Genomic DNA, 11,813 nt, shown 5'->3' on the forward strand with positions numbered 1-11,813 from the left:
AGAGAAGTGGAGACACCCAGAAATTTACCCCAGGGTGCCCCATCTCCCATAACTACAACTCTGAACAGACAGGACAGACTGAGGCTTCAGTTAGAAGGTTTACTGAAAATTAATCATCTGTTTGGCTCAGGCTCCCATCCAGATAGTAAGTACTCTGGGAACCACAGAATAATAATTTCCCTAAATAACATACTCCAGATTTTTGCTAAGAATTAAAGTCATCCTAGGAGCCTAGAACACACATCTTCCATCCTCTTCCCTTTTTTGAAAATCAGGACATTTGCTCTTCTCCAATTGTGCAACACCTTCCACTCCTCAACTACCTTTGAAAAGTCAAAGCTCAGTCATCACACCGACCAGTCCTTTCAGAACCTTGGAGAGAAGCCATCAGCTCCTAGTGTCAAATTCAGTGAAGAACTCTTACTATCTCTTCATTTATCAGATGTGTACCATGTGATCAGCTGTCTTGGTCTTATTCTTTATAGTCCAGGAATCATTCCCCTTTGCTGGGAAAAACAATGCCCAATGAGTTGAACATCTTTGTCTTCTTTCTGTCATCCACTTTTACCTTCTCCCCACTGAGTAGTGGTCTTCTCCCTTCTTTCACCCTGGTCTTTTCCCTTCTGAGACTGTGTGTGGGCACCCACATACACATACACATACACACACGCACATGCCACTTTTTGTTGTATTTACCTTTACTTCAATGTACTGGGAGCTTGAACATTCCTGATGGTCCTTTTCCAGGACTGCACAGCATCCTTGTACTCATTCATCTAGCTCTCTAAGGAGAGCTATCCCAGCAGAGAAGGGCTCTCCCTCTCTGGAAGGCTTCACAAGTACTTGTCAGAGATTTGCGGAAGGGTGTCTTGTTCAGACAGATGCCTTAATGTCTGAGGTTCCAGGAGAGTTTGTCCTCATGTTGAATCTAAATTGGAACCTCCTGCCCATAAGAGAGCCTACTCTAGGTTGCCTGGCTCCAACCACTGACATTGATTGGATGCTACTATATCCTTTGAGAGGCTCTAGGGAGGACATGGAAGCTACTGCTCAGTAAGGGCCAGTGACTAGCCCCTCCACATTTCTCTGCTTAAACAGTGCACAGGCTGGGCGGAGACTGTAGAAACTGTGCCTGAGAACACACTGATCTGAGAGGAGCTAGGAAGATAATTCAATTCCATTCCACCAACATTCATCAAACACCTACTTTGTGCAAGGCCCTGCTCTGAGCTCTGGGACTCCAGCGATGATAAATGGTATAGTCTCTGCCCAAAAGGAAATCTGGTCTTCTGGGGGAATAGGGCATCTTGAGAGTCTGACAAACCTCTATTATTCTTCAGAGAGGCTGACTCTGCTCTGAATACCCCTGCTGCTGGGTCCCCAGCCTTGTCCTGCTCTTTTTCTGGACACTTCCCCCGCTCTTGGAGACTCTTCCATGCACCCAGGCAATTAATTGGCAGTTCTTTGCATGAGACCTGAGGTGGAAAACCAATCAGACACACCTTCGTGAACCCCACTCCCTGACCCTCTTCCAATTCACCTAACGCTTATCTGAATAGGAAGTTGCCCTGTCCCCAGAGGAAGAGAGCCTGGGCTAACCTGGATGATGAGTCTGGAGGGCCTCTTTTCCTTATGCCTTGGCTATGACCTGCAGCTCACCTCACCTCCAAGAGCCATATCAGGCCCTGTCTCTCCCATTCCTTGGGCTACTAGGATGAATCTCATAGCTTTAGGGCTAAAAGGGATCTCAAAAGTCATCGAGTCCAATTCCCTCATTTTATACATGAGGAAACTGAGACAGAGACAAGTGACTTCCCCAAGGTCACCCAGATAGTAAGCTCTATGATTCCAGGGTCAGTATTCTACGCCCTAAGTTGCAGTCATCTCTCAGTGCCTACACAGATGCCCAGTGGGCTGAACTCAGAAGCCCATAAGAGTAAGAGAGCAGGTGACTGACCCATCCTCTGACCACAGAGGTTCTCCTACAGCTGGGTTGTGTCTGAGAATCTTTGGGAGCATCACAGTCTCTGAGGCACAAGGAATCAGGTGAACCAAAAAGCAGTGGAGAGAGGCATGATGACCACAAATGGACCTCCAGCAAGAATGGAATATCATGAAAGAAATTTGAGAGGAGGAAAGGGGTGGGCACTAGGGGTAAAGGCAGGACTCACAGAACTATATGAGCCAGGCACTGACATCACACTAAGAGGGCAGGGAGTTTCTGTGAAGGGCTTTGGGAGGACACCCAGGATGAGAAAGGATATGTATGGGTGGAGAGCATTTCCACCTGACTTGGTCCTCATAACACCCAGGGAACCAGGTAACGCAGGCTTTAGTGTCTCTTTGAACAAAGAGAAAGGGGGAGGAGAGGGAGCAAGGCCCACCCAGAGGAACTCTGGGACTTGCCCGGTTGTACAAATTTGGGGTGAGCACCCATCTGGGCAAGATTTTCATCATGGTCTTCCTCCTGTACCTCACAATCCCTTGAGCCCATAAATTTCCTCAAACCTCTGGGGGAGGGAGGAGGATTCTCACTCAGCCCCTTGAGCCAAGTAGCCTGACTTTCTGAAGAGTTCCCAAGGAATGTGTGATAGCATCATCCTGAGTCTCCTGCTCTGGGCAAACCCAAGTCTAGCAGACAAAGCACCCAGCTAATTTCAGGCAGACCCTTCTCCCCAGCCAAGTTCATTGGGGTCAAGAACCTTGGGTTTGAACCATGTTTCTCCCTATCCAAAGATTTTGAACTAGCAAGCCCTTCCATGCCTCCCTTCCCAGTCCTGAGGCTGCTTGACATGTATGGAGCTGAACCAGAGAAAGCCAGCTGTGGGAGGCTGGTCGACAAGAGCTCGGCAGAACACTCAACATGCTCTCTAAAACTAGCCCCCTGGTGAACAACAGTTCGTTTATTTTCATAAGACATGTTTTATATAAGCCCCAAAGTTTCATACACAATTAATTCCCTCCACAAAAGACATGTTTCAAGCCTGGATCTCCCCACAATGTGGCTGCCGCCACCGCTTTTCTCTTTCAACCTCAAGTTGCCATCATCATCACCCTGTAATTAAGTCTGGAAAAAAAATCTCACTAACCCAATAAATCCGGCACTTGGTACCATTCCTGTGTGCCTAATGAAAAACCCCATCTCTACATGGCTCAGCTGAAAACAGGCTTGGCAGCCAGTTCACTTAATAAGCTGCATTCTCTTTCTGGGAACAGGGAACTTGGAGACTTAGAAGAAATAATGGAAGTCAGGTTCACACCTCTGGCTGGCCTTCAGAGCTCCCTCTGGGGCTTTGTCTCAGTAAGGAAAGAGAGCACTTTCCAGAAGCACACTGCAAGGCCAGTCTCCTAGCTGTAGTTTCTACCTTCTCCTCTTTGGAAGAGGAAATGACCCACTCAGGATCTCCATATGAAGATTTCCCCAGACCCAAGACTTGTTCTAGGAAATGCCTGGCACTTCGCCACACACATGTAAGTACCTATCAAATGCCACTGGAATAGGGAAGGAGGAGGGAAGAGCAAGGAAGGAATAGGAAGGAAAGCAACCTGTACTTCTGCCCCACTCCCACCCCACACTCTAGACTTAGGCAGATCAAGTCCAATGCTGAGAGCTGGCCCAGAGAGCATCATGCTCTCTGCTTCATGCATTGTCCCTGCCCAGAGTCACTGGAGAAATAATATACTTATGGTGTCCCCCATGTCATCTAAATTCCTCATCATGACATGGAGAGGAGCCTGGAACTCTCATTAATTATGCCTGCAAAGCACTAGAATGGTCCTGGGAAGAGGATGACTCTGCTTTCTGAGGAGTAATTGTGAAGAGGAACATCACTGGTAGGGCTACCCACAGAGCAAGGAAAAATAAAAAATGTCCCTCTATGATATGCAGCCTCTTCTTCAGCTTGTCGAGGGCACAGGGGATGTGAGGTAAAAATCATACCATTTTAGCTCATCAATAAATTTGAATTTGACAGTCGTTCTTCTAAATGTAAGATCCTTGCCCAATGACCAACTATTGAATATATTATTGGAGAATGTGAACCCTATAAATCATGATGTACTTGCTATAAATGAAACAAAAAGAGAGAAGGGAATCCTGCTAAGAATGTCTCATGGGTCCTCCTGGAATAAACAGAGAAATGAGTGGATGGATTGGGTTTTATCAGATACTCAAAAGTTACAAGAAGCATTGTTTCATGAGATATGTAGTCCTCACATATCATGACTGATAAGGATTGACAAAAAGACCACTAATGAAATAATTTCAGATGATGTTCCAATATCAATGGCTGAAAAGGCAGTGGTAGAATAATATTTCAAATCAAATCAACCTCCACACTAATACTTGGTGACTTCAATGTAAAGATGGGAAGAGGTGAGGATGGGGAGAAATATGTGGGAAACTTTGATTCCAGAAGAAAGAATGAAAGGGGTAAAAGGCTTGGAGATTACACAGAAGCCTCACCCTTCTGTATCATGGACACTTTTATCAAAGGAAAAGTTGGCAGACATGAGAAAAACAACATCCCAAAGAATAAAATTGACTGCATTTTAACCAATGGAAAATAAGTAGTGAGTTTGGGTATTATCCCTGAATTAATCTGTTTACACACAGCCAGATCACCAACTTAGAAGAGCTAAGATAAGAATTGATAGCAGAGAGGAAAGAACAGTAATGAGGAAAACAGGTGAGTATAACTCGAAATTGTGTAAGCAATTGTGTAAACAAGCTACTGACAATCAAAAATGGGAAATGGAAAAAGAGGCGACATTAGCATCATCATTTCATCCAGAAGTTAAACCACCGTAAATGAATGGTTATGACAAGGAGACCAAAGAGGCTCAGAATTCACCTTAGCAAACATCTGTCTTCCTCACCAAATGCAGAGAGATGGCTGCCAAATGCTACACCAGACTGGAATACAAACTCCTTTGTAAAATCGAATGAAGGATGATGGAAGATAATGAACAACGCCATTTCTCCAAAGAGAAGCATGTTGATGAGGACCAGTCTAAGGAAAGTATGACCAGATATTTAGTTAAGTAAGGTCATCCCAAGAACACTCAGGAGTGAAAGTGGATAACAAACAATAAAAATGGGGGGAATGGGCAAAATCATTACAACAAACTACTTTCTCCATCAAAGAGTGAAAACTCCACCCTTGGACACTAACATTACCACCGTCAAATTTATTATAAAAGACATAGAAAAAAGAACAATTCTATATTGCACAAAGAATATATGGTGGGGTAGATAGAACGCTGGGCCTGAAGTCAGGAAGACTATCTTCAAGAGGTCCGATCTGTGTGACCCTGGGCAAGTCATTGAACCTTATTTGTGTCAGTTTCCTCATCTGTAAAAATAGCTGGAGAAGGAAATGGCAAACCAGTCCATTATCATTGCCAAGAAAACCCAAAATGGAGTCACCAAGAACTGGACATGACAGAAAAATGACAACCACCATATATGGAGGAGGTCTGTGCTAGAGGCAATGTGTTCATGAGGGCACCAAGGGTCTGACTCACAAGTTATTAAAAGGAAAGAAGGAAATGAGAATGTTTATCAGGTGCTTATTCTATACCAGGTACTATGGTAGGCACTTTACAAATATTATCTCCCTTGATCCTGACCATAGTTCTGGTGCTTTTACAGATGAGGAAACTGAGGCAGTCAGAGAGAGGTTAGGTGACTTCCTGATGTCACACAACTAGTAAGAGTTTGAAATCAGTTCTTTCTGATTCTAGATAATGTTCCACTGCACTACCTAGCTATGTCAAAAACAAGTGAGGAAGGCCTCTACCATGTTGATTAGAATCCTTCGGCAAACTTTTGGGAGAACATAGGTGAGAGCCATGTGGGATCGTCAAGCATAGGTGGGTTTCAATTCACATCACTCGAAGAATCTAGGTCATCAATGAGATCACAGATCTGTCTGCGTATCACCAACATCTAGTTTAGGCAAGGATTGGCTACAAACATACCCAAATGGATAATGTAGTCCATAGAGGTGATGCCCAACATGGCACCCGTAACCTTCTTCTGGGCTCTCTCTCTCTCTCTGTCTCTGTCTCTCTGTCTTTCTGTCTCTGTCTCTCTGTCTCTGATTTATATCAAATCAGTTACAACGAAGACTCCATTAATTCTTAAACATAAAATACCTACTTGACAAGGCAAGAACAAAAATCATCTTAACAGTTCCTCAATATAAGGCAAATGCAAAAAGAATCAACACATCACATGTTAATACACACAGTATCCATGGGGGCAAGAGGATACACATGTATAGATATGTAGCAGGGAAAGCATGCATGGGGAAATCCATTGCTCCCATCTTTGAATCATAAGCCTTGATGTCCTTGTCCCCTTGAGGAATAACTGAAACCACAGAAAGCTGCACCTCTGCTAGCTGCTGCCTTCTGGTCTTCCCTTCTCTCCTGCTAGACAAAGATGCTCCCTTTTTACTATCTAAGGAATGAAGCAGTGATAGCCACCCTTAACAGAGCTCTGAGAAAGCATGTGATATTGTTGGGACAAGGGGTTCCCTTAACAAGAGACAGGTTGGTTCTCTGACCAGTGCAGACAGGCCCTGTCAGTTTTTCACTCAACAGGATTCTGCTTTGTCTAATTGGCTCTCACCTAGTCAAAGCTCTTCTCATTTCAAAGCAGATATAGTAAAAGAGATGCAAAGTCTGTCTTTCCTATGTTTTTGCATCTCCAACCAGAGTGGGGAGCGCATTTAGGGGAGGATAGAGCAACCAAACATCTCTAGGAGGTTTCCCTTCCCTCCAGTTTAGATAGCATTTCAACAAGCTTAAATAGCAGCAGAATTCAGTTTTCTTCCACTGAGTCTGAACCAATCTTTCTCTAGCCAATCAGCAAAGCAAGGTCTCTCTTCCAGTCAGTAGGCTCTCAGCAAAGCAGCCAAAGCTTTCTCAACAGTTGACTCTCCTGGTTTCTTCACTCAACTTAACAGCTGTCTTTTAGTTTGTTTGAGGGTGTGCTCTCCCAGGGTCTCAAGTCAAAGCTTTCTGGCAGACGGTGACTCAGCATTACCCGAGAAACCAAAGAGTGAAAGTCAAGAAATTGACCTATCAACTCAATATTCCTTATTCAATCTTCTCATAGTTTCCAAACTATGTTTAATTTATAGGTTTGTCCATTATTATGTCTAAAACTTTAAAAATAAACAGTCACATGAAAATGAGCAGATGGGCAACAGTGCCCTTCAGTCACGATGTCTTGGTTATTTCTCTGCCTTCAAACAGGTCTGAGGGGCACTTCTATATCTGGTCTTCCAAACAGCAAGTTCCTCTCCTCACTTTTGGTCTGAGAGAATGCCTCTTCGCAGGTTGATTTCATCACTTTTCCTTGGACAAAAGGCCCTTTTCTTCCTTTTTCAGCAACCAAACTGTTCGTAAGTGAAAGAAGCAATATCTGAAATTAGATTTCAAAGAAGGTGGTTGATTGGGTGCCATGATCCTGTACAAGCACTCAAGGTGGCATCTTCAAGTTAAGAATGGAATATCCAGGCACCCTGTTCAACAGAGTAGATAAGATAAGACAAAATGCGCACACACACATGCACACACTCCCACACATCTCCTCCCCAGATGTTCCCTATCCACACAAACAGTGAACCTAGCTACGCTTGATATCCCACATCCAGTGTGCCTCCTCCCACCAGGGACCCTGTCACCTACAAAGTAGAGTCATATTGTACAAGAGCATGGAGCTACAGAAACTTCTTGCCATCTACCCCACATCAACCACTTTTGTTGCTCACATTCTCTGTGAAATCTTGGGCCACTCACTTTCCTCTTAGAGCCTCAACTGCTCACATGTCTCCATAAAGGATGTGTCCTTGTCCTGCCTACCTGCCTCCTGGGGCTGCTGGGGGCTCTGAGTGTGGCCTGGACCACCCTGTAAGCTGCCAAAGCTTGTGCAGGGGGTCACATTTGCTCTCATTTGCAGGTACTGTTTGCGACATGTTATCTCCTCACTTAGATTTCAAAATCCTCAATGGTTAAGACTTGTTTTGATCTTTTTTGTGTTCTCAGGGAGTAGCACAGTACCTGGCATACAGTAAGAGCTTAATAGATGTTTGCTGATTGCCTGGTTGGTTGATTATTGAAAAGCTGGCTTCACATAGCACCAGGAAGATTGATTATTAGAGAGCAGGCCCTGCATCACCCATGTGCAGATGAGATCCCCACCGAGGTAACGGCAGGACTCCCCACCCTGAGTAATGTCCCTGCCAAGTGAACCACCTCCTGGTGCAAGGTACCGTTATTAATGGCTCCCCAGCATTCCTTCTCCCTTTCTTCCCCAATCTCCTCCCTTTTCCATCCAGATCTCATTATCCTGCTGCTAATCGCATGCAGCTGGGCCCTTGATCAAAGCGATTGGTTCTGTAACTCACCCAAATGGATCGTAAGCCAAGACATTTATGATACCCTTCCCATAGACCCTTCTGTGATTTATTGGCTCCCAGATCACCAGCACTGGCCATCCTGGGCATGCAGAAATATCTCACTTAGAAATACATCAAAATGGCAGCAGGACTTAGAAGCCTCTTTCAGGATGCCATCTCTTCTCTCCTCTATACTTGCCCTAACCCTAACCCTAACCCACCCATACACACATACAAGTCTAAAGAATTCTCCTCTTGACATAGCCTCAAGAAAGCAACGGAAATTAAGATTGGAAGTTTTCCTGAATTCTTTTCATCAATCAATAAACATTTTCTAAGCACCTACTATGTGCTAAGCAGTGTGGAATACAGTAGGAAACCAACACTTGTTAAACGTCAAGCACTGTGCTGAGGACTTTACAAAAACTAACGTATTTGATCTTCATAACTCTGAAGTAGGTGCTATTATTACCTTCATTTGCAATTGAAGAAACTGAGGCAGACAGAGGTGAAAAACCTTTCCCAGCGTCACCCAGCTAGTAAGTATCTAAGACAAGATTTGAACTCGGGTTTTCCTGACTTCAATCCCAGAATTCTACCCAACGTGCCTCCATCTGCCTCTAGCTAATACAGGCAATGAGTGTTCATATACCAAGAATTAAACAATTTTCATCAGATATGGGGAAAATTTCAAACCTTTTTATAACCCCTTCCCTCAAAAAGGGGCAGCCAAGAGAACATTAACAGCCTCGGACTTGAATACCACCGGTCCATCTAGACAAAGTGTTTACAAGGGTCCTCTCTATTCCTCTCAAATACATCCTCCAAGAGGGCATTATTAAGGAATAAGCCAGGCTCTTTGAAAGACTCATTCAACAATGGGCACCCATGCCTTTCCCTTTTCACCATTAACTGAAAGATGTAAAGAACACAATTCTATTGTGCCTCTTGCTTGTTGATTACCAAAAGCATCTTGGTGGATCTTCCCAACAATCTTCCTCTATCCACAGGACAAACTCATTCAGGATTTCCTAGAAAGTAGAAACATCCAAATCACCCTAGTCAATGACCTTTGGATGATAAACCTCGGGCAAGGTATAAAACAGGGAGATGAACACTCACCAAAGTGTGCAAAAGGAGATATAGAGCAGAGATCCTGTTGGTGAAGGAGGGATTCCCTAGGGATGGTGAGGTCCTCCAGCTGCTCCAATCTATGGTGGACATGACCTCGATAGCTTCCTATCCCAAGACATCAGAGAGTCTCTGTGGTCATTCCAGGGAGTATGGCCTGGCCATCCACACAGAAATGACTAAGTGAATGAAGAAAATCTGTTGCCCGATTTATGGCATGCAGTTGGATGGACCCCCTACAAAGCATATAAATCCATGTATGTCTCTAAGACAGACAGCATAGATGGACAGTGAGTTAGACTCCAAGTTGAACAGGAAGGGGGAATGGGGGCTGACTGTGTGAGCCAAGTAGAATCCTGGGCTTCAGTTTTCTCATTTGAAAGATTCTGGGATGAGCCTAGATGGCATCTGATCCCTTTTCCAGCTTTTACTCTATGATCCTATGACCTTCTGCCCCCGGTTCTGAGTCCCTGAGCTGAGAGCTGCTGGAACACTACTTGAACAAGACAGTTATGGAGGAGAGAGGAGACAGACAGGCAGGAAGTCAGAGACAGCATATTTAGCTCTTACTGTTTTCCAGGTGCTGCACTAAACTTAGCAGGCCCTAACATCGAGAAGGGAGGAAAAGTACATATAAAGGGGAGCTGGAGAGGTAACATGGCAAGGCATGCACAGAGTGAAACCTGGGGCACCAGAAAAGCCTGGCAGGCCCCCATTCACCTTGAGTTTTCTTGAAAAGACTTCTACAATAATCCCTGTACTATCCTGCCCACTATGCCCTAAGCAGGATGTTCCCTATCACCTCCACCACCACCACCCGAGGTGTCTGGCATGATGTGGGCCTCCCTGATTCCCTTCTTTACCCCGAAGTCTACCTGAGGGCTTGTAGTGGCCCTTCTTGGTGGATGACCAAGGACTAAGATGAGATCCACATGCATTTCAGAGAAAGTCCACATTGAGTCACTATGCCCTGCCTCCCATGGCTCAGGGCTGGGCTGCTGCTGATGGATAGATGGGAGGGAATGGATGTGGGCGGGGGGGGGCAAGGGAGGAAGGATGGATTCAGGCCTTACCCTCCTCCTCATCCCCCCCACCTTCACTCTTGTTTGTCCTTCTAGTGTCATTAATGCTCTGGACCAACCCTGGAGAGATCTGAGTATCAGTGGCAGAGAACCAATAGAGACTTCATGACTGCCATCCAGATTCTTATTCCAGTGAGGACTGGACTTGATGTGCCAGTCAGAGTCCTCCTTACCTCTCTGCTCCTCCTCACTGGTGCTCCTGCCTCCAGCCCCTTTCTGGTCCAATCCATTCTCCACGCAGTCTTCCTGAGGCACAAGTTTGACCGCATCACACCCCTCTCAATAAACTCCATGTCTCCCATTGCCTTCATGATCAAGCAGAAAACCTTCTGACTCTTGAAGTTGTATATAACCTGGCTCCTTCCTACCTTTCCAGCATTCTTACACCCCCTTCAACTCCCAGAGAAGTCGACCCCCTCTGGTGAGAGAACCATTAAATATCAATGTCACCGAGGTGACTTGTTTGGTAGGAAACAAGGCAGAGAGAGATGGCAGGCTACCCACCAGCTACCCTGGTCCTTCCCATTGAGAGGAGATGCTCACCCAAAGACTACAGGAATGAGCTTTCCAAAAGCAGAGCCTGGGCTTCTCCTCCTCTGTCTTCCCCAGACTGTGATTTCTCTTCAGGCAGGGCCTGAGTCTCCTCTGTTTCTCCTGAACTGGAGGACCCCCTGGGCAAAAGTCCTCAGTTTCTCCCTCCTCTCTTTCCTTCACAGGACCCAGCCCAGGGCCAAAAACATCCAGTTGGTGCCCACTGGATTCTTGATTGACTTTCGTAGTCCTTTCAGAAAGCAGGGGGGTGGAAGTCAGTGGGATTCTCTGTTTGTTGCTGAGTACTACATGGGTCACTCCTGACCTCTTGACCATCTAGTGGAAATGCTGCTTTTTCACCCCATGCTTTCAAAAACTCCTCCTGCTGCCGGCATTCAGCTTTGAATTGCAAGCAGGCGATCGAGACATGTCCCCAGCCAAAATTAGGCCCTAGACAGAATAATTCATCTGAGATGCAGGCTGTGTCTGTCCCATTAATATATGTCTCTTTGGTCAAACTCGGGAGCATTTGCAAGCTGCTTCCTGTAAGCCCCAAACCACGTACCTCCACGGGAGTCTTCTCTCACCCTTCCTCTCTTCCACAGAAAGCTCAGCTGGTGTTAACCTGGAGCAGCTGCAGGTAATAGTTATGGCCTCC

The sequence above is a fragment of the Notamacropus eugenii genome, chromosome 1, assembly GCF_028372415.1.
Source record: "Notamacropus eugenii isolate mMacEug1 chromosome 1, mMacEug1.pri_v2, whole genome shotgun sequence".
In the NCBI taxonomy this organism is placed as follows: domain Eukaryota; kingdom Metazoa; phylum Chordata; class Mammalia; order Diprotodontia; family Macropodidae; genus Notamacropus; species Notamacropus eugenii.